The following is a 21089-nucleotide window of genomic DNA, read 5'->3' on the forward strand; positions in this document are numbered from 1 at the left end:
GTTTTGTTTGTACAGCTTTGAATCTAATATGACAAGATGTAACTATTTTACACCTCATAATGTTAGTGATTACTTATTTGCTCATAAATACTTCCCATGCCAAAAGACTGATCTTAAAGTTAAGCTATTCTATGCTCCCCTTACTTTTCTTATGGGATCATGCTTTAGATCTAAATCATATGCCCATTTGGACCTAATCTTGGGAGACCTTAGGACATGATGGAATGAAATGTCTGATTTTTAGCAACGTGAGAGCTCAGTGTGAATGTCTGTGGTTTCTGTGATATATACTATAAAAGGAAAATGTATGAGACTGGTCCTAAAATAATTTTATTTAATACAAAGTAAAGGGGAAAAGATGGAAAAATAGGAGAGACATAATTTCCTCACTGCTCCATTTACATTGCAATTTTGTGGCCACCATTAGGGTGCCCTAGATATGCTCTCAGGGAAGTGCAGGCATTAACAAAACTGGAAGAGAAGAGCCTAAATATCCATTCTTGCCTCAGATTATCAAACCTCTCTTCCGCCCACTAACTCACAAATGTCATCTCAGGAGTCAACCATGACTTTCTACTTTGCTTGGGCCACCCAGCAGGGAAGTCCAGGACACAGCATCCTGCCCTCAACTCATAATTCCTGGAATCTATTGCTGCCTTTTTCCTGCTGCCATTCAATTCTCACTCAGTGGTTTACAACACACAATCCTCACCAGGTATGCTACCACAGAAAGGTGGGAAGGATAAATTTCCTTCACACAATAGCAAGATTTGAGCAGCATGTGAATATCTTCCCACATAGCTCGGATTCCTAAGATTCTCCTCAATGTCTATTCACTGATGTACAGCAAGAACAGTTCTTAGTGAATTCCTTTCCACATTGCTTGCATTCATAAGGTTTATCTCCAGTGTGGATCCTCCAATATTTAGCAAAAGAAGAATTCTGAATAAATGGCATTCCACACTGCTTGTATGCATAAGATTTCTCTGCAGTGTGAATTCTCTGATGTACAGAAAGTTCAGAGCTCTGATAGATTGCCTTTCCACACTGCTTACATTCATAAGGTTTCTCCCCAGTGTGGATTCTGATGTTTAGCAAGAGAGGAGTTACAACTGAATTCCTTTCCACACTCCTGGCATTTATAAGATCTATCTCCAATGTGGATTCTCTGATGTAAAGCAAGATGGGAGCTCCGACTGAATGTCTTTCCACACTGGTTGCATTCATAAGGTTTCTCCCCAGTGTGGATTCTCTGATGTAAAGCAAGATGGGAGCTCCGACTGAATGCCTTTCCACACTGGTTGCATTCATAAGGTTTCTCCCCAGTGTGGATTCTCTGATGTACAGCAAGATAGGAGCTCCAACTGAAAGTTTTCCCACACTGGTTGCATTCATAAGGTTTCTCCCCAGTGTGGACTCTTTGATGTATAGCAAGATGGGAGTTCAACATGAATGCCTTTCCACAATGGTTGCATTCATAAGGTTTCTCCCCAGTATGGGTTCTCTGATGTTTAGCAAGAGAGGACCTGTGACAGAATTCCTTTCCACACTGCTTGCATTCATAACATATCTCCCCAGTGTGGATTCTCTGATGTACAGCAAGATAGGAGCTCCAACTAAATGTCTTCCCACACTGCTTACATTCATAAGGTTTCTCCCCAGTATGGGTTCTCTGATGTTTAGCAAGAGCAGACCTCTGACAGAATGTCTTTTCACAGTCCTGGCATTCATAAGGTTTCTCCCCACTGTGGATTCTCTGATGTATAGCAAGTTCAGGGCTCCGACGGAATGCCTTTCCACACTGTTGGCATTCATAAGGTTTCTCCCCAGTGTGGATTCTCAGATGTACGGAAAGAGTGGAGCTCTGATGGAATGCCTTTCCACACTGCTTGCATTCATAAGGTTTCTCCCCAGTGTGGATTCTCTGATGTACAGCAAGATAGGAGCTCCGACTGAATGTCTTCCCACACTGCTTGCATTCATAAGGTTTCTCCACAGTGTGGATTTTTTGATGTTTAGCAAGAGCAGACTTCTGACAGAATGTCTTTCCACAGTCCTGGCATTCATAAGGTTTCTCCCCAGTATGGATTCTCTGATGTATAGCAAGTTCAGAGCTCCGACGGAATGCTTTTCCACACTGCTTGCATTCATAAGGTTTCTCCCCAGTGTGGATTTTCTGATGTTTAGCAAGAGTAGACCTCTGACAGAATGTCTTTTCACAGTCCTGGCATTCATAAGGTTTCTCCCCAGTGTGGATTCTCTGATGTATAGCAAGATAGGAGTTCCGACGAAATGCCTTTCCACACTGCTTGCATTCATAAGGTTTCTCCCCAGTGTGGATTCTCTGATGTTTAGCAAGAGAGGAGCTACAACTGAATGCCTTTCCACACTCTGGGCATTCATAAGGTCTATCCCCAGTGTGGATTCTCTGATGTACAGCAAGATGGGACCTCCGACTGAATGTCTTTCCACATTGCTTGCATTCATAAGGTTTCTCCCCAGTGTGGATTCTCTGATGTAAAGCAAGATGGGACCTCCGACTGAATGTCTTTCCACACTGTTTGCATTGATAAGGTTCCTTCCCAGTGTGGATTCTTTGATGTCTAGCAAGACTGTCCCTGTGGGTAAAAGTCCTTCCACACTCATTATTTCCGCTAGATTTTTCCTTGGTGTGCATTTGATGTTCAATATAAGATGAATTTTGAGGTGCAATACAGAATTCCCTGAAAGCATAGTTATTGGGACCATGACTCATGAATCTTTGTAGGCCCAATTCTTCCACAGAAAGGTTCACTTCTTTTGGATTCACCTTCATTTCAGGTCTGATCTCAGCTTCTAAAAGAAACAAACAGCAAAACATACATATAGTGACATATACACCTATATAACTCTATTCCCTTTCAACTCTCAGAACATAAACCATTTTATATCCTATTTCCACAGAAAGGAAACGTCATCCAATTTAACTGGGCACAACTCAGGCTTTGAAAATGTGATTACCTCAAAGCTAAAAACAATTTAAATAACAAAGAGCCTCCCATATGATCTCATTGGCTCTTCATAACAATTCTGAGATTTGGGCCAGGTTAGATTCATTACATTCCTAACTCAGACCATGATCTTAGAAAGGCTGGTGAGTGATTTGACCCAAAATCTTGGCAGATGAGACCAAATCTTGTGACTGGGCATGCTCTCTACAATACTAGAATATTTGCTTTCAATCTTTTTTATTTTATTATCTATATATTCAATCCTCTCTTCATAGGTATGGCACCACTGGTTGCATGTAGACTAAATATTCCTATTATTTCATCATCTAGCTTCTCTATAAGCGTTATATAATTCCCTTTGGGATTGCTTTTGACCTTATTTTTTGTTCTAGTATGAGATCAGATAAAGAAATTCAGCATGCATTTTTGCATTTATCCCAGACATAAAAGATTTTGTTCTGTTCCCTGTTCCTTCCCTGTTCCTTAATGGTAGACATTACTTATCTTTAAATACTGTTTTCACTAAAATAAAATTCTTCTGCTAAATACAAGTTAAACAAATACATGGCATTTCCAAAGTTTAAAAATGTCTCATACAGCAAGTTGAGTCCATTATCTTATGTAAGGAAATGGGCAAGAAAGCTCATACAATTCTCTTCCTATTACCCCCCTTATAGAGACACTGGCATTTTCATGATATTCTTCTTAAAAATCCCAATACACCAGTGGTGGTGCATTCTCATTGTAATTCAGAAACTTGCTAGGACTTTTAAGCCTGGGCAAGTAAATCACAGGAGCTCTGCTGGTCTCAGGCTACTAAAGTATAACATGGATATAATAATATCAAGTGATTCCTAGGGTTCTTATGAGGATCTAATAAGATAATATTTATCAAGTGTAGGACACATACTAAGGGCCATATGAAAATGGTGATGTTTATTGTTATCATTAGAATTTGGATTATTTCCTCCTTGGATTTCTTTTCTCCTTAAACTCTCATTCTCTTCACTCATCTACTTCCTGATTTCCCTGTTGAATTAAATGCATTTCCATGCACCAACACTCCTTTCTCCGTGGATTATTTCAGAGTGAAATTCAGGGTCTGTTGCTTCTTTCTAAACCACCTCCATGTTTGCTTTCTTGAGCTCCAGGACAGCCCACACTGGTGTTTCCCTTCCTCTGTATGCTCAGGGCTCAGCATGGTTCCTACAACATATTTATTATTCAATACATGTTTACTGGCTGGGCCCAGGGCTTATGTCAGGCTCAACCTCAACCAGGATCCTTGCATTCTGTCCTCTTTCCTGGAAGGCAATGCATGCTCTTGCCTCAGCCGTGTTTCTGTCCCTCTCTTGCCTTTATTCCTTGGAATTCAACAATAACTCCATTGAAACTAGAGCAGACCCAGTCCTGAAGATCCTAGAGTATTCTCTCTAGGATCTCATCTCTGTAAAGGCAGGTGCTGTGGTCACCTGATTTTCCAAAAACAGGACAAAGACTGAGCCCCAGAACCCAGGAAAATGTCTAGGCTGATGATTTAGGGAAACCGTAGCCTTGGATCACTTCCAAGTAAGGCAACAGTCTTCACCCCACTTATGGGCTGCACATCAATAGAGAGAAGAAAAATCAGGAAATCAGTTGCCTGGATCTACTCTATATTGAGGCTCCCTGACCTCAGCTGGGTCCTGACCATAGCAACGCAATCCTGTGACATCTCCCTCATGGACTTCCTTTGCCACCCAGCACAGCAGACTTCCAAATATTTCCCTGTTCTCCAGCTCTGCCTTATGGCTTCCTTCCACCCCCTGCCCCACCTTCTGACCTTAGAACTTGGCCTCATATTTCACTGAAAAAAAGCTGGATCTCTGTGCACAGCTCTCTTACCCTCCACTTCTCCTCTAGATCAGCTACTTCCTTTTCCTCTCTGGTCTCAAGATCAGAAGAAAAGGTCATTTTAGCTAAAGAAAATTTTTTCCATGCTCAAAGAATGCCATTCCATCCCTCAACTAAACCTGTCTATTCCTCCCTGCAAGGCCCCCATTGTTCTTTCATCTTTAACTATTCCTCCACTAAGGAGCTAATGACGCTCTTCCTCTGGGAGTCAATAAACCATTTCTCCTCAATGCTCCAAACATTCACACTTGGATCTCTTCCTCCCATGGAGATACTGTCCAACATCAGTCCTCAGATTCAGGACTAAACTACTAAGAATGGCCATTTGCAGCGAATTGTGCCACTGGCTTTTCTTTGATTTTCTGCTATACTCTCCATGAAAATTCTCATTCTGGCTCTCCTAAAGCCTCAGGCCACCTCCCTGCATTACACCTCTCCAGTGCTCCTCCTCAGATCATTCCTTTTCATGATTGGCTGCCCTGGAGCTGGGATCTAGAGGGCTTCTCCAGAAATGTTGGCATGCTGCTATCTGTTCTAGCAGAGGCTGAGCTACAAGAGGCCAGGGGATATCCACAGCAGCCCTTTATGTGCCCTGTTACTTAGCCCAGGACCTGGCACAGAGCAACTATTCACATGTGTTTCTGGATACTAAAGAGGTAAAAGGGAATAAGCTCGGCCATTCTGGCACCTGAAGACAACGTCCAGGACCTTCAGTCCCAAGCACTGATTTCTTAAAGGGTCAAAGACTGATCCTATGAAGGGAGCTGATAGGAAATGGAGTCCAACAGTCTCATCTTACAGATAGGGAAACAGGCTCAAGGGTTCAGTGAGTTGTCCAGGAAGCCCATGCTTAAAAGCTCTGAAAAAGGGAAGAGCATCTAGATCAGTTGGGATATCAAATTCTATCTTACCCTATATGGAAGATGAGAGGGAAAAACCAAGGAGGAGGAGCAAGGTAGGGAGTACCAAAAGGGAAGGAAAGAGAGTTGGGGAGGGAATTTAATAGAGTATAAAAAAGGGGAATAAAAAGGAAGGGGGCCGAAAGGAAAGTAAAAGCAAAAGAACAAAGGGACAAAGGGCAGGACTAGGAGACAAAATCAAAATGTTGGGGAATGCACAGGTTGAAATCATAACTCCCAATGTGAATGGGATGAACTTCTCCATAAAACGGAAGCAAATAGTAGAATGGACTAAAAACCAAAATCCTACCTTATGTTGTGTAAAAGAAACACACATTAGGTGGGTAGACACACACAGAGTTAAGGTAAAACGTGGGAGCAAAATCTATTGGGCATCAACTGAGAAAAAGAATGCAGGAGACACAATTGTGTTATCTGACAAAGCCAAAGTAAAAATAGATCTGATTAATAGAGATAGGGAAGGTAATTACATCCTGATAAAAGGCAATATACATAGTGAATAAATATCAGTATTAAACATGTATGCACCAAATGGTATAGCATTCACATTTCTTTTTTTTTAAACCCTTACCTTCCTTCTTGGAGTTAATACTGTGTATTGGTTCCAAGGCAGAAGAGTGGTAAGGGTAGGAAATGGGGGTCAAGTGACTTGCCCAGGGTCACACAGTTGGAAAGTGTCTGAGGTCAGATTTGAACCTAGGACCTCCCATCTCTAGGCCTGGCTCTCAATCCACTGAGCTACCCAGCTGCCCCCAGCATTCACATTTCTAAAGGAGAAATTAGTGAAGCTGAAGGAGGAAATAGAGTGTAAAATTATACTAGTGAGAGACCTGAACTTTCTTCTATGAGATCTAGATAAATCAAACCAAAAAATAAATAAGAAAGGGTTAAGAGATGTGAATGAAATCTTAGTAAAATTTAACTTAATAGATATGTGAAAACAAATAAATAGGGACATAAAGGAATACACCTTCTTTTCAGCAGCACATAGATTGACCATGTACTATTTTCAGCAGCATATGGTACATTCACATCAATTAACCATGTATTAGGGCATAGATGGGCAAACTATAGCCTGAGGGCCAGATGCACCCCTCTGAAATGTTCTATCTGGCCTCATGACATTATTCCTAATCTGACAAATACAATGAGTAGAATACAGTAAAATGAAACTTTGAAAGAGTTGCCTTAGAAACAGACTGGGAGATGAGCATTTCCTTTCCTTTGCTACCCTCTTTAAAAAGTTTGCCCATCACTATACTAGAACATAAAAACATAGCAAACAAGTGCCAAAGAACAGAAATAATAAATGCCACCTTTCCAGATCATAGTGCAATAAAAATAATAATTAGTGAAGGTACATGAATAGGTAAATCAAAAATTAATTAGAAATGAAATAATATGATTCTCAAAAATCAGTTAAAGAACAAATCATAGAAACAATTAATAATTTCATTGAAGAGAATGACAATGATGAGACATTCTATCATAATCTATGGCATGCATCCAAAGCAGTACTCGGGGAGAAATTTATATGCTTGAGTGCATATATTAACAAATCAAAGAGGGCAAAGGTCAATGAATTAGGCATGCAAATAAAAACAAGAGAACAAATTAAAAATGCACAGATAAAAACTAAATCAGAAATCTTAAAAATTAAGAGAAATTTAAAAAATCAAGTGAAAGAACTTTTGAATTAATAAATAAGACTAGAAATAGTACTTTGAAAAAACAAATAACATAGGCAAAGTACTGGTTAATCTAATAAAAAAGGAAGAATTAACATTAACAGAATCAAAGATGAAAACGGAGGCTTCACCTCTAATGAAGAGGAAATTAAGGCAATCATTAAAAACTATTTTGCCCAATTATATGGCATTAAATACAACAAGCTAGGTGATATGGATGAATATTTTAAAAAAATATAAATTGCTTAGATTAACAGACTAAGTAATAGAATATTTAAATAATCCCATAGCAGAAAAAGAAATTGAACAAGCCATCAAAGAACCTCCTAAGAATGAATATCCAGGGTCAGATGGATTCACAAGGGAATTATATGAAACATTTAATGAACAACTAATGCCAATACTGTACAAACTCTTTGACAAAATAAGCAAAGGAGTTCTATCAAATAACTTTTATGACACAAATATGGTACTGATTCCAAAACCAGGCAGATCTAAAACAGAGAAAGAAAAGTACAGACCAATCTCCTGAATGAACATAAATGCAAAAATTTTAAATAGAATACTATCAAAAGGACTACAGCAAGTGACCATGAGGGTTACTTATTATGGTCAAGACAGATTTATACCAGGAATGAAAGGATGGTTAATATTAGAAAAATCATCCACATAATTGACAATATCAATAATCAAATCAACAGAAATCACATGATTATCCTCATAGATGCAGAAAAAGCCTTTGACAAAATACAACATTCATTCCTACCGAAAATAGTAGAAAGTAAAGGAATAGAAGGACTTTTCCTAAAATTAATAAATGGTATATATTTAAAACCATCAGCAAGCATCATCTGGGATGGGAATAAATTAGAAGTCTTCCCAATGATATCAGAAGTGAAACAAAGATCACCTCTATTATTTAATAGGGTAGTAGTAATACTAGCATTAGCCATTAGAGAAGAAAAGGAAATTGAAAGTATTGATATAGGCAATGAGGAGACCAAGCTATCACTCTTTGCAGATAATATGATGGTCTCCTTAAAGAATTCTAGAGAATTAACTAAAAAGCTAGTGGAAATAATCAACAACTTTAGCAAAGTTGCAGGATACAAAATGAACCCACATAAATCAGAAGAATTTCCATATTTCCAACACATACAGGCAGCAAGAGTTAGAAAGAGAAATTCCATTTAAAATCACCCTAGACAATATAAAATACTTAGGAATCTATCTGACAAGACAAATACAGGAATTATATGAACAAAACTACAAAACACTTTCCTCACAATTAAAACTAGATCTAAACAATTGGAAAAACATTAATTGGTCATAGGTAGGATGAGCTAACATAATAAAAATGACCATCCTACTCAAATTAATTTACTTATTCAGTGTCATACCTATCAAACTACCAAGAAACTTTTTTACTGAATTAGAAAAAACTATAACAAAGTTCATTTGGAAGAAAAAAAGACCAAGAATATCAAGGGAAATAATGAAAAAAAAAGTGGAGGAGGGCCTAGCAATACCAGATCTTAAACTGTACTATAAAGCAGTGGTCATCAAAGCAATATGGTACTTGATAAAAGACAGAAGGGAACATCAGTGAAATAGACTTGGGGTAAATGACCTCAGCAAGACAGTCTATGATAAACCCAAAGATCCCAGCTCTGGGGACAAAAATACACTATTTGTAAAAACTGATGGGAAAACTGGAAAACCGTATGGGAGAGATTAGGTTTAGATCAACATCTCACAACCTACACCAAGATAAACTCAGAAGGGGCGAATGACTTGAATATAAAGAAGGAAAATATAAGTAAATTAAGTGAACAAAGAATAGTATACCTGTCACATTTTTGGGAAAGGAAACATTTAAATACTATGTAATACTTAGAAAAAATTTTAAAAATGTAAAATAAATAATTTTGATTACATTAAATTAAAAAGGTTTATACAGACAAAACCAACGTCACCAAAATTAGAAGGGAAACAACAGATTGGGAAAAAATATTTATAACAAAAACCTCTGACAAAGGTCTAATTACTCAAATTTATTAGGAGTTAAATCAGTAGTACAAAAAAGGAAACCATTCCCCAATTCATATTCAATGGGCAAGGGATATGAATAGGAAATTTTCAGGTAAAGAAATGAAAATTATCAGTAAGTACATGGAAGAGTGCTCTAAATCTCTTATAATTAGAGAAATGCAAATCAAAACAACTCTGAAGTACCACTTCACACCTAGCAGATTGGCTAACATGACAGCAAAGTAAAATAATACATATTGGAGGGGATGTGGCAAAATAGGGACATTAATGCACTGGTGGTGGAGTTCTGAATTGATCCAACCATTCTGTAATGCAATTTGGAACAATGGCCAAAGGGTTTTAAAAGACTGCCTGCCCTTTGATCTAGTCACACCATTGCTGGGTTTAAACCTCAGAGATAATAAAGTAAAAAACTTGTACAAAAGTATTTATAGTCATGCTCCTTGTGGTAGCAAAAACTTTGAAAATGAGTGAATGCCCTTCAATTGGGGAATGACTGAACACATTGTGGTATCTGAAAGGAATAAAATGAAGTGGAGGAATTCCATGTGAACTGGAATGGCCTACAGGAATTGATGTAGAGTGAAAGGAGTAGAACCAGGATAACCTTACACAGAGTCGGATACACTGGGGCACAATCAAATGTAGTGGACTTCTCTACAAGCAGCAATGCAATGATCCAAGACATTTCTGAGAGACTCATGAGAAAGAATACTATTCTTATCCAGAGAAAGAACTGTGGGAGCAGAAACAGAAGAAAAACAACTGCTTGATCACATAGACCAATAGGGATATGATAGGGGATGTAGACTCTAAAGGATCACGCTAATAATATCGAAATAGGTCTTGATCAATGACACATGTAAAACCTAATAGGGAGAGGGGTGGGAGGAGGGGAGAGAAAGAACATGAATAATGCAACCATGGAAGTTTTAATTAATTAATTTTTAAAATTACAGCAATAAATAAACGAATGAACAAATGAATAAAAATTAAACCTTTGAAAAATAATTCCAAGTTGCTTTTAACTGCCCTCAAATATATCCCTGGCTTCACCAGAGCACAGAGAACCCTCAGGTAACCCCGGGTCTTCCACACCTTTTTTTCCCTCTCTCACCTGGGCAGTAGCTTCTCAGGCCTTCTTGCTCCAGCATCCAAGGGGCTTCCCTCTGCTCCAAATGAGAGATCACATCTTCTGTGGGAGCCGGAAGACCTGGGCATGGGGAATCAGTCAGGGATGAGGATGAAGGGAAGCTCATCACTGAGTTATCTTTAGAGAAAGGTTGGGGAGTCCAGTGACTCCACTCAGAGACTCTGTCCATGGGGTTCCTACAGGAGTCTGCCCTCACACCTCATTGTCTGTAATGCAAGAGTCAAGGGAAGGATGGGCCTGCACCCCTGCTAGGGGACCTCAAATGAACAACAGCCCCCCATCCCCATCCTGTTCTGGTCCATTCTGGCAGAAACTCCTAAACTCCCACACTGGGTCTGAGGGTCACGGTTCTGGGTCAGTATGAAGCCCCAGACACAGGGACCTCGAGGGACTGGCTTTTGTCCCATCACCCTGCCTGCTCCACCCTCCCTGACACTTCTCTGAGCATCAGGGACATTTCTCTCAGGGAGTTTCTGCCTCCTCTCCTAGGGAACTCAACAATCCTCACTGGACCCAAAGCTATCTCTCAGTCAGTCCACTCATCTTGACAATCACAGAGGAGGGCAAGCAGGGCCTGCAAGAGGTTTACTGGGACTCTTGGAGGAGAGTCTCCCCAGCATATAGGGTGGGGAGAAGGGGAGCAGAAGGTCAGGGAAACAATTTGGAATCAGAACATTAGGTTCTAGGGCATTTTCTTCAGAGAAAGCTGGACTCAGTCCATAGTTTTCCATTATCTGGAAATGAGAGGCAGCTCGAAGAGGAGGGGGCAGGGCCTGGGATTAGAGGCAAAAAGGCCTCAGTTTACATTTTGCCACAAACAGCTCCTATATGGGTGCCTCAGAACATTCACTTAATCAAATCTATTTCCTCATCTGTAAAAAGGGGATAATTCTGTCACTGAATTAGGAAGATGAAGGTGAGGAAGAAGTATTAAAATATCAAAGACAAAACCCTCAGCAGAGCTCTGGGACAAGAGGAGGTCATTATAAACACTTCATCCTTCCTTCCCTTCCTCACTGACTCTGATGGAGGCTTAGGGCAATAAGAAGGAAGACTAAGGACAAACTGTCTGTCCTGGGGATACTGAGGATCTGTGAGCTACGGGTTTGTGCTGGCTAAAGAGAAAAAGATCCCCAAGAGAGGGGAAGAGGATGGGAGGAAAACTCTCCTGAATAATTTTCTCAGATGGCTTTGGTAGACCCAATTCCGGGCCAGGGAGAGACAAGATGGAATTAGCTCTGAGATTACTTCCACATCAGAGATTCTCCTTTTACAGGAGAACCAGGCAACAAGAGGGCCCTGGCTCTGGGAATTGGCATACCAGCCCTCCTCCCTTCCTCATGACTGAAAATTGTTCCCAACCCAGCCTGCTTCTGAGCACAATATTCCCTTGGATGGTAGACTCAGGCAGCAGGGAGAGGCTCCTTACCCACAGAGAGCAGGTTCCGGGCATTCTCCACCATCACCTCCTTGTACAGCTCCTTCTGGGGAGGGGACAAGAGGCGCCACTCCTCCCACGTGAAGTCCACAGCCACATCCTTGAAAGTCACCACCTCCTAGAGCAGCCCAAGGCAGAGCACAGAGGGCTGAAAGTTACATGACAATGAAGAGCCCACCTCTGGTCAGTTACAGGAGGAAACTGACACACAGAGAAGGGAGGGGCCCAAAGGTCCCCCCCTTTGTCAGTGTCAGAGCCAGCACTAGAAGCTGAGTCTGTAAGAGCCCAATGGAGGCTTGAGAGAAGCAGCTCTAGGATGCTCTGGAAGGAAGTTGAGGAGTTTCTAGTGTGTGAAGGGAAATCTGTAGGGAACCCCCAGTGCAGCCTGGATCTCCAGGGCCCCCAAGGTGGGATGTAGGAGTCAGTCACGTGTCTGTGGCCCTGTTGCTGTGTCCCAGAACAGCCAGCGTCAGTGTGAGAGTCACCAATGTGCCAGAGCCCGAGCCACCGAGGGGGGAAGTTGGGGAAGGTAAAAGGCAGGAGAGGGAAGGAGAAAAACTTTTGTACCTCCCCTGGAACTAACTGGCTCTCTGGGCTGTGGGTTTGTCTCTGAGCTTTCCTGATCTCCGATTGATCTGATTTCTGGCAAGCCCAGACAAAGAAAGCTGAATTGAGAAGGAGATCTAGAAAGACTGAGATCTCTATCTTCCTCTAACATCCCATCCCATCCCCGCCTTTCCCCTCTTCCCTCTCCTTTCTGTCCTCTCCTCTCTCTTCTCTCTCTTTACTAATAAATGCTCATCAATCTGCAAATGAGCCCCCATATCTCTATTTACTTATAACACTATGGAAGGCAAGAGAAAGCAGAGAATGTGTCCCAGAGATTGCGGGAACTCAGGATGCAGCCCAGGTGACCTATCCTCGGAGAAGGATGAGCTGATCTTGGATCATTTACTTATTGATCATATTTACCAGTAACTGCTTTTGTTCGGTAACTGCCGGAGGCCTGGTTCTCTGCCTCCTGACTCAGATCCACATTCAGCCAGTGTGTAATAGTGGAAGTGCAAAATCCAGCTCTGGGGAACTTCGTCCATGTTCCAGCCTCATGTCAAGGCGTTTGCTGACCTTAGAGGATTGAGGCGAGCCCCAAGGAGGCAGGCCTAGACTTTCTACACCCCTGACCCACCTCAGAGATGTCTGGCTTGCTGCCCAAAGTCAGAGTCCTGACCTTGCACTGGATTCACACAAGAATCTCTTCTTACTGTGAGGAGAGGAGGAGGGATGGGGGCATTGCTGACCCCTTATTACTGATTATTCCACTCAGTCACAGTGTCCCCGATTATCCCAGCTCTATAAACAATGGTGACCCTCCATCGTATGATAGACATCAATGAGCCTGTCTATTCTCTGTTCTGGGCTCCCCCAAACCTAACAAAGAGATATAGCCTTCTGCTCAGGGTTTGGGGCATTAGAAGAGGGAAGCCCCAATCCCTTTTATGGACAGGCAGCATTCCCCGGCTTGTCTTCCTTGGAGAGCTGCCTCAGTTTACCCTTGGGTTAAATTTCACTCCCAACACCTGCAAATGTGAGCTTCACAATGTTGGATGGAGCAGTAGATATTCATGAATGAAGAGGAGTCAGCAGTATTTTTAGGAAGAGACCCCAAAGAGAAGAGATCATTTGCTTCTCGAATACCCTGAGCTACAGAAATTCAGAAGGAGTGAATAACTGAAGACAAGTAGCAGCAGAACATCAGAGAGCAGAAAGAGGCTTCTTTTAAAAACTACAGAAAAGGGAAAAGGGAGGAAGAAGGAAACCCGGGAGGGCTAAATCTGAAGACAGAGAGGATCATGGGAAGGATCTTGTGGTATTTCATCTGCTCCAGGAGGATGCTTCTTGTGTTGGACTGCAGGATCACAGGGGAGAAGAGTAGGTAGATATAGAGAAGACGGGGACACACATAGGGCATCTCAAGGACCACAAACTGTCATTTCGATTCCCTCTACATCCAACACCTGTTCTGCCTTTCTGCGGGTTCCCCAAGAGGCAAAAGACAGTCTTTGCCCTCCAGGAGCTCACAGCCCAGTGGGGGAGAGAGACAATACACAGACACATGGACACAAAGCAAGCTCTGTCTAGGAGAAATAGGGCAGAATGAAGAATGAAGGCATTCTGACTAAGAGGGACGAGGGAAGGTTTTCTGTAGAAAGTTTTTAGTCTTTAGTTGGGACTTACAGGAAGTTGTTTTTTTTTAATTTTAAACCCTTAACTTCTGTGCATTGACTTATAGGTGGAAGATTGGCAAGGGTAGGCAATGGGGGTCAAGTGACTTGCCCAGGGTCACACAGCTGGGAAGTGTCTGAGGCCGGATTTGAACCTAGGACCTCCTATCTCTAGGCCTGGCTCTCAATCCACTGAGCTACCCAGCTGCCCCTTACAGGAAGTTTAAAGGGGTCAGTGATCTCAAATGTGAAGGAAAAATATTACAAACATGAAGCAAAGCCATTGAAAATGCCTGGAAGTAGGCACAGCCAGATCACACAGGGGATGGAGTGACAGATCTGCAATCAAGAAGACCTGGGTTCAAATGTGACTTCAATCACTTCTTAGCTGTGTGATCCTGGGTAAGTGACTTACTTCTAACTGCCTAGCCCTCATCACTCATCTATTGTAGGACTGATCCTCAGATCCTCAGATGGAAGGTAAGGGTTAAAAACAACAATAACAAAACTTTTCCACTTTGGCACAGTTATGTGACTTTGAATAGAGAGCTAGAACCAGACCAGATTTCCAGGTAAATGTAGAAGAAAATAAAGAGATTAACTGTGACAAGTGAAATGTCTGAGGAATCAAAGCTCTGCTCTTCTAAACACATCAATTTATTAAAGCAATGTATGCTGTCTGACCGATAAGGACCAGGCCCTTTCCTTGATTTAGGGCTGGACCTTGAAATCAGGGGGGAAAGAGGCTTGTCTACTTTTAAAAGAGATGAATTAAATAAGACCAATGAATGCAAAGGAAACAATCCATTGTTGAGTCATCTGCTTTCTAACTGGAGAAAAGATTAGGGACTTGCCAAGTCAGGATGGGAAAGAGGGACAGAGGAAGTTCCTTGAAAAGGGGTCCCACTCCTTCCCAATATCTATAAGCAAGCAAAAAAAAAGAAGCTATAACTAATCAATAGGGATCCAATTTGCAGATAAGACCCACTGAATACCTGAGATGTACAATTTAGAGAAAACTCCTTCTATCAGTGTCAGAATATGACTGTGTTTCTGGTCAATCTAAGCTCAGGCCTCAGCTTAGGGTCTCTAAACAGCAGGTACAGGGGGTCCAGTTTCCCAAACAGGCAAGAAGAGGTTCAAATAATGTAACATGGCTTTCTCCCAATTCCCCCATTGAATAAACTTTCACCAGACAGAATGTGGACTAGGCACACAACTGAACAAAAGGGATCCGAGCCAGCTCCAGCTCTGAGTCACAAGATGGAGAATTTTTCCACAATTCACCCCTTGCTGCCCCAAACACCGCCCTTCCTTCCAAGAGGGAATCAGCTCAGTAGATGGCATGAGGTTGACTTGTCCCAGCTTCTTCACACACCCTACAGGAAATGCTGAGACCATGCTTCATGGGAATACCAAGAACAGAGATTTTTTGGAAACAGCAGCTATGACAGCCTTAGCATGTCTCCTCAGAGAGGGGAAGCTCCACATTTTAGTCCACAAAATTTCTCTAGTAAAACCACATAAGAGCATCTTCCAATTGAATAAAATTATTAGAGTATGCCAAAAATATAATCCAGGAGGAAAAAATGTAATTTTGCCCTTCATGCCATGAGGAAGAGGGTATCTGTCAGGGCTGGATAAAATCATAATAAAATTATTTTGGGTAAAACAAAGGATCAACCATATTAAGGAAAAATGATGAAGAGAAGCCAGGATAACTGGGAAACAGCTCTGCCAGAGCTCAGAGCAGATCACAAGTCAGCAGTCACACGAAACCTGGGGTACTGGCAAGATAAGGAGGAAATACAGCAATGGAACAGATGAAAGAAAATACTTCCAGTCAAGTGGCAAATAAGTAATTTGGGAGAAAATTCCTTATTGGGTAAAAACTGCTAAGAAAACTGGAATGCAGCCTGGAAGGAAATGAGGCTCAGAATATAAGCCTACATCATACACTACAAGACATGGTTCAATGAAATGTGAGCTAAATATTAAAGACCACACTATAAGAAGGTAGGAGAGAGACAGCTCATACACCTCTAACAGCTACACGGAGATATATGTAGAATAATATTTTATTTTCTCCTCAATGAGAGGTAAAAACAATTTCTAACATTCATTTTTTAAAATTGAGTTCCATCTCTGCTTTTGATCTACCTGGCTTTGGGATCAGTACCAAATTTGTATCATAAAAAGAATTTGGTAGAACTACTTCTTTGCTTATTATGTCAAATAATTTGTACAGTATTGGGATTAGTTGTTCTTTGAAAGTTTGATGGAATTCACTTGTGAATCTATCTTGTCCTTGATGGCTTGTTCAATTTCTTTTTCTGATAAGAGATTATGTAAGTATTCCACTTCTACTGTTAATTTAGACAATTTATATTTTTGTAGCTATTCATTGATATCACCTAGATTGCTGTATGTAGTTTTTAATAACTGCCTTAATTTCCTCTTCATCAGAGGTGAGGTCTCCCTTTACATCTTTGATACTGTTAATTTGGTTTTCTTCTTTCCTTTTTTTTTATTAGATTGACTAGTACTTTGTCCATTTTATTTGTTTTTTTCAAAGTACTAGCTTCTGCTCTTATTTATTAATTCAAGTTCTTTTACTTTCAATTTTATTAATTTCTCCATTATTTTTTGTGATATCTAATTTGGTTTTCATCTGGGGATTTTTAATTTGTTCGCTTTCTAGTTTTTTATTTGCATGCCCAATTCATTGATCTCTGCTCTTCCTAATTTGTTAATATATGCACTCAAGGATATAAATTTTACTCTGAGTTCTGCTTTGGCTGCATCCCACAGATTTTGGTAGGATGTTTCATCATTGTCATTCTCTTCAATGAAATTAATTGTTTCTGTGATTTGTTCTTTAATTAACTGATTTTGGAGAATCATATTATTTAATTTCAGATGATTTTTTTATTTACCTATCCAGGTGCCCTTAGTAATTATTATTTTTATTGCATTATGATCTGAAAAGATTATATTTATTATTTCTGCTCTTTTGCATTTGTTTGCCATGTTTCTATGTCCTAGTACATGGTCAGTCTTTGTGAATGTACCATGTGCTGCTGAAAACAAGGTATATTCCTTTTGGTCTCTATTCATTTTTCTCCATATATCTATTAATTCAAAATTTTTTATTTTATTCCCCTTACCTGAGAGAGTGAGCAATCTGGTCTAGACTTTACCTGAACAATCTTGTAAAATAGTTTTCCTTATTAGTCATTTTGTGGAAGAAATCTCAAACCAAAGAAAATGAAAGTAAGGGAAAAAGGGAAACACGTTTTGGTCTGAATTCAGAGTCCATCAGTTCTTTCTCTGGAAGGAGATGATTTTTCTAATCATGAGTCCTTTGGGATTGTCTTATAACACTCAATTATTAAAAACAGCTGAGTCATTCACAGCTTCTGACCACACAATGTTGCTGTTATCCTATAAAATGTTCTCCTGCTTCAGCTCATACTTTGCATCAGTTCATAGAAGTCTTCCCAGTTTTCTCTGAAATGATCCTGCCAGTTATTTCTCATAGCCCAACAGGGTTACACTATAATCACACACCACAACTTTTTTGGCCATTCTCCAATTAATGAATGACTCTCAATTTCCAATTCTCTGCTAGCATAAAAAGAGTTGCTATATCTCTGTATAAATAGGTTCTTTCCCCCTGTTGGGGATCTCTGGGATGCATGCCTAGATCAAAGGGTATGCACAGTTTGAAAGCCTTTTGGGCAAAGTTCCAAATGGCTCCCCAAATGGTCAATCAATGGACAACGATTCCACCAAAAGTGCATGAGTGCCCCAGTTTTCACACATCTCTGAACTGATCATTTTCTTTTTCTGGCACAATGGCCAAATTGACAGGCCTGAGAGGGTGCCTCAAAGGTGTTTTACTTTGCAGTTCAAGAACACAAAGGCTTAGTTGAACTCAAGATAGAGGCAATTACCAGAAAAATGGAAAACTCTGATTACTTAAAGCAGAAGAAAAACTTCTGCACAGAAGACTAACCTCTATTTGCCTCAGTTTCCTCAACTGTGAAATGATGAGAATAAGGACATTTACCCCAGAGCATTATTACACAGACTGCTGAAAACAGATTTTTAAGAGAACATAAAGGACTCCAATCTGTCTAATTCTCATTCTTTGCCACTGAGCCGGATCCCTTGTGGACAAGGCCAGGATGTCTCCCTCAGGACCTCCCTCACCCTATTTGCACAGAACATTCCTAGGCCCTCCACAAACTTGCCTCTTTCTCTCCAGCCTGTCCAACAAGGGAAGGACTAGACCAGTGAGGAATTCTACTGAACAGAGGAATGTAGCCAGCTGCTGGTTCTGGTACAAATAGCTCTGATCAAGAACACTCAGAGCTCCTCTTCTGAGAAAAAGGCTCCATTTCTGTGTTGGGCCCTTCCTGGGCTCATTCCAAACTCCTTGACTCTCTCCGGGTCAGGGAGCTCAGCAGCAGAAGGCCAGGAAGGGGTCACACTCTGGAGTGGATATAAAAGCCAAAGGGGAGCTCTCTGGGGCCTCCCCAGCTGCCTGATTCTGGCTGTCCCTGGCAAGGACCCTGACCATTCCTACAAGAGGCTCCAGGCATATACTGACCTCCCAGCCCCTTCTTCTCCCCTAACACCTCCCTCCATCTCCTCCACTGACCCAGGGACACTGGCCTTTGGGCTAATCCTTGGCCAAGACCTTCCCTGGTCTGATTCTGGGCCTTTCCAGGGGCTGCCTGTCTCCCTGCAGGGAAGGTTCTCCCTTCTGCCTCTGGCCTCGGAGCTTCCTTTGAGTCCCACTTGAATCCTCCCTTTGAAAACCAATGAGCTCCCCAGGACCCTGAGAGACTTCCCTCCCACAATGCCTTCCTCCATCCTGCCCACACAGGGCTTGTTTGGACAAAGCCGCTGAGGGGTCTCCCTGGTCAGACGGGGAGGGAGGGGGCCCAGAGGGCAGCTGATGGCTTCTCCTTTCCTTTGTCCTGAGCAGTGCCAGGCCAACACCAGGCTGTTCTTCCACACTGGCTGACTTGGGCTAAGAAGTAGGAGAGAGGAAGGAGCCGGAGAGACCTAGGAAGAGTCGAGGACTTGAGGCAAAAACCAGCTAGGAGCACCAGGGGACAATGCCTTCCCTGAGATGGCACCGACCAGGGTACACCCTCAGACTCTACAGAACAGACTCAAGAGGGAACAGGTGAAAAGGACCAGAGGAAGAGGGTGTGAGTGTTGCCAGGCAAGCAGAGAGAGCAAAGACAGGATCCCTAGACAGGGGAGAAGGAGTCAATGGTCATCCTCAGAGCTCACATGTGCCTAGGGAGAAATCTGATGTGAGAGGTAGCACCTGGGGAGAGGTCTTGGGGTCTTAGCTGCCCAAAGGCCCAGGAATCACTCCCAAAACCAAGAAGAGAGCAGGGAAATGCTGTTTCTCCTGCCTTGGATATGGGGAGAGAAATGGCCCAGCAGGAAGTAAGAAGCAGATTCCTAGCCCATCTTGTGTCAGAACGAGGGAAGGGCCTCCCTGGCTGATGGGGCTCTCATCTGGGGCTGGTATGCACTTACCTGGGCTGGAAGTCTGTACCTCTCCAAGGCCATCCTTGAGATTCCAGGCAACCTGGAAAGGCACCAAAATAGCTCCAGTGAGTCCATTTGGTGAAGCTCCTCCATCTTTTCCTGGCCTTGTCTGTATTAGGGTTAAATTAGGAGTTTTGACAAAATAAGAGAGCAGCTTTTAATCATTTAAGTACTAATGAGAATATGGCAGAGCTGTAAATTAATATCCCTTTAAGCCAGAGGAAAGAAAACTTCTAGCAGGTTTTAAAAATTAACAATTTAGTTAAATTAAAATAGAGATAGTAAAAGAAAAGAGTAAAATGAAAATAGTAAAGGAGAGAAATATAGGAAAGAGGTAGAGAAAGAAAATTTCTTAATGTCTATACTAATTATCCCAAGAGTACCACTAATAACAACCACCTTACAAAGTTTCAACACAATCCAGTCCAATCAAAACCAACTAACTCAGAGTTTAAACCAACCCAAATAAGGTCTGTCAAAGAAGACCAATCACCTTCCAAAAAGTTCAAGAAAGAAAAAAAAACCTAACAGCCCAAATCAAAACCTCAAAACCCAAAAGCTCTCTAAAGGCTAAAGACAAAAATCCCTCTCAGTTAACTGAGGCCTGCCTCTATATTCCAGCAACTAACCCCCAAACAAAAACCTAACACACAGCAGCAAACTTTCCCCCAACTGCCTGCCTTAAACTGTCAACAACTGACAAAATGACCAACTGATGCTGGACCCCGTTTATACCCTTTTTCTACCTCACTTCCTGTCTCTATGTTTTCTACATCCTGTCCATGGTTTCTACATCGTGTAACTGTGAGCTGATTAATCCCTACACATCTCTATGGTAAGAGGACCTCTAGGTCCCCTGTTAAATTAAAAAAGGAATAAAGAATTCCTTTTTACATGTCCCCATTCAGGGTCTAGCACCCACCCCCAACAATCTCTCTCCCACCTTCTGGCCCCCTGAATGGAGCCCCAGCCAAAGCTCTTCCCAACAGGCCTCTCTTGGCCCAGAAAAGGTCTGACTTCTCTGCCCTTCTGAGCAGGAGGAGCTGGCCTGGAGCCCCCTCCCAGAGCACTCCTTCCCCTTTATCCCCAGTGTAGAAAAGCCCATCTTCCTCACTGCCTTTGGGCTCATTGTCTATGCCAATTGCTCTTGGTGGGA

General features: G+C 41.6%; 1 pseudogene; it reads right to left on the reverse strand.

Annotated features, from left to right (window-relative positions):
• Nucleotides 1-822: 822 nt before the first annotated feature.
• LOC123230539 lies at nt 823-20026 on the reverse strand (annotated as a pseudogene).
• Between the last annotated feature and the right edge of the window lie 1063 nt (nt 20027-21089).

The sequence above is a fragment of the Gracilinanus agilis genome, chromosome 1 (genome assembly GCF_016433145.1).
Source record: "Gracilinanus agilis isolate LMUSP501 chromosome 1, AgileGrace, whole genome shotgun sequence".
NCBI classification, from domain to species: Eukaryota; Metazoa; Chordata; class Mammalia; order Didelphimorphia; family Didelphidae; genus Gracilinanus; species Gracilinanus agilis.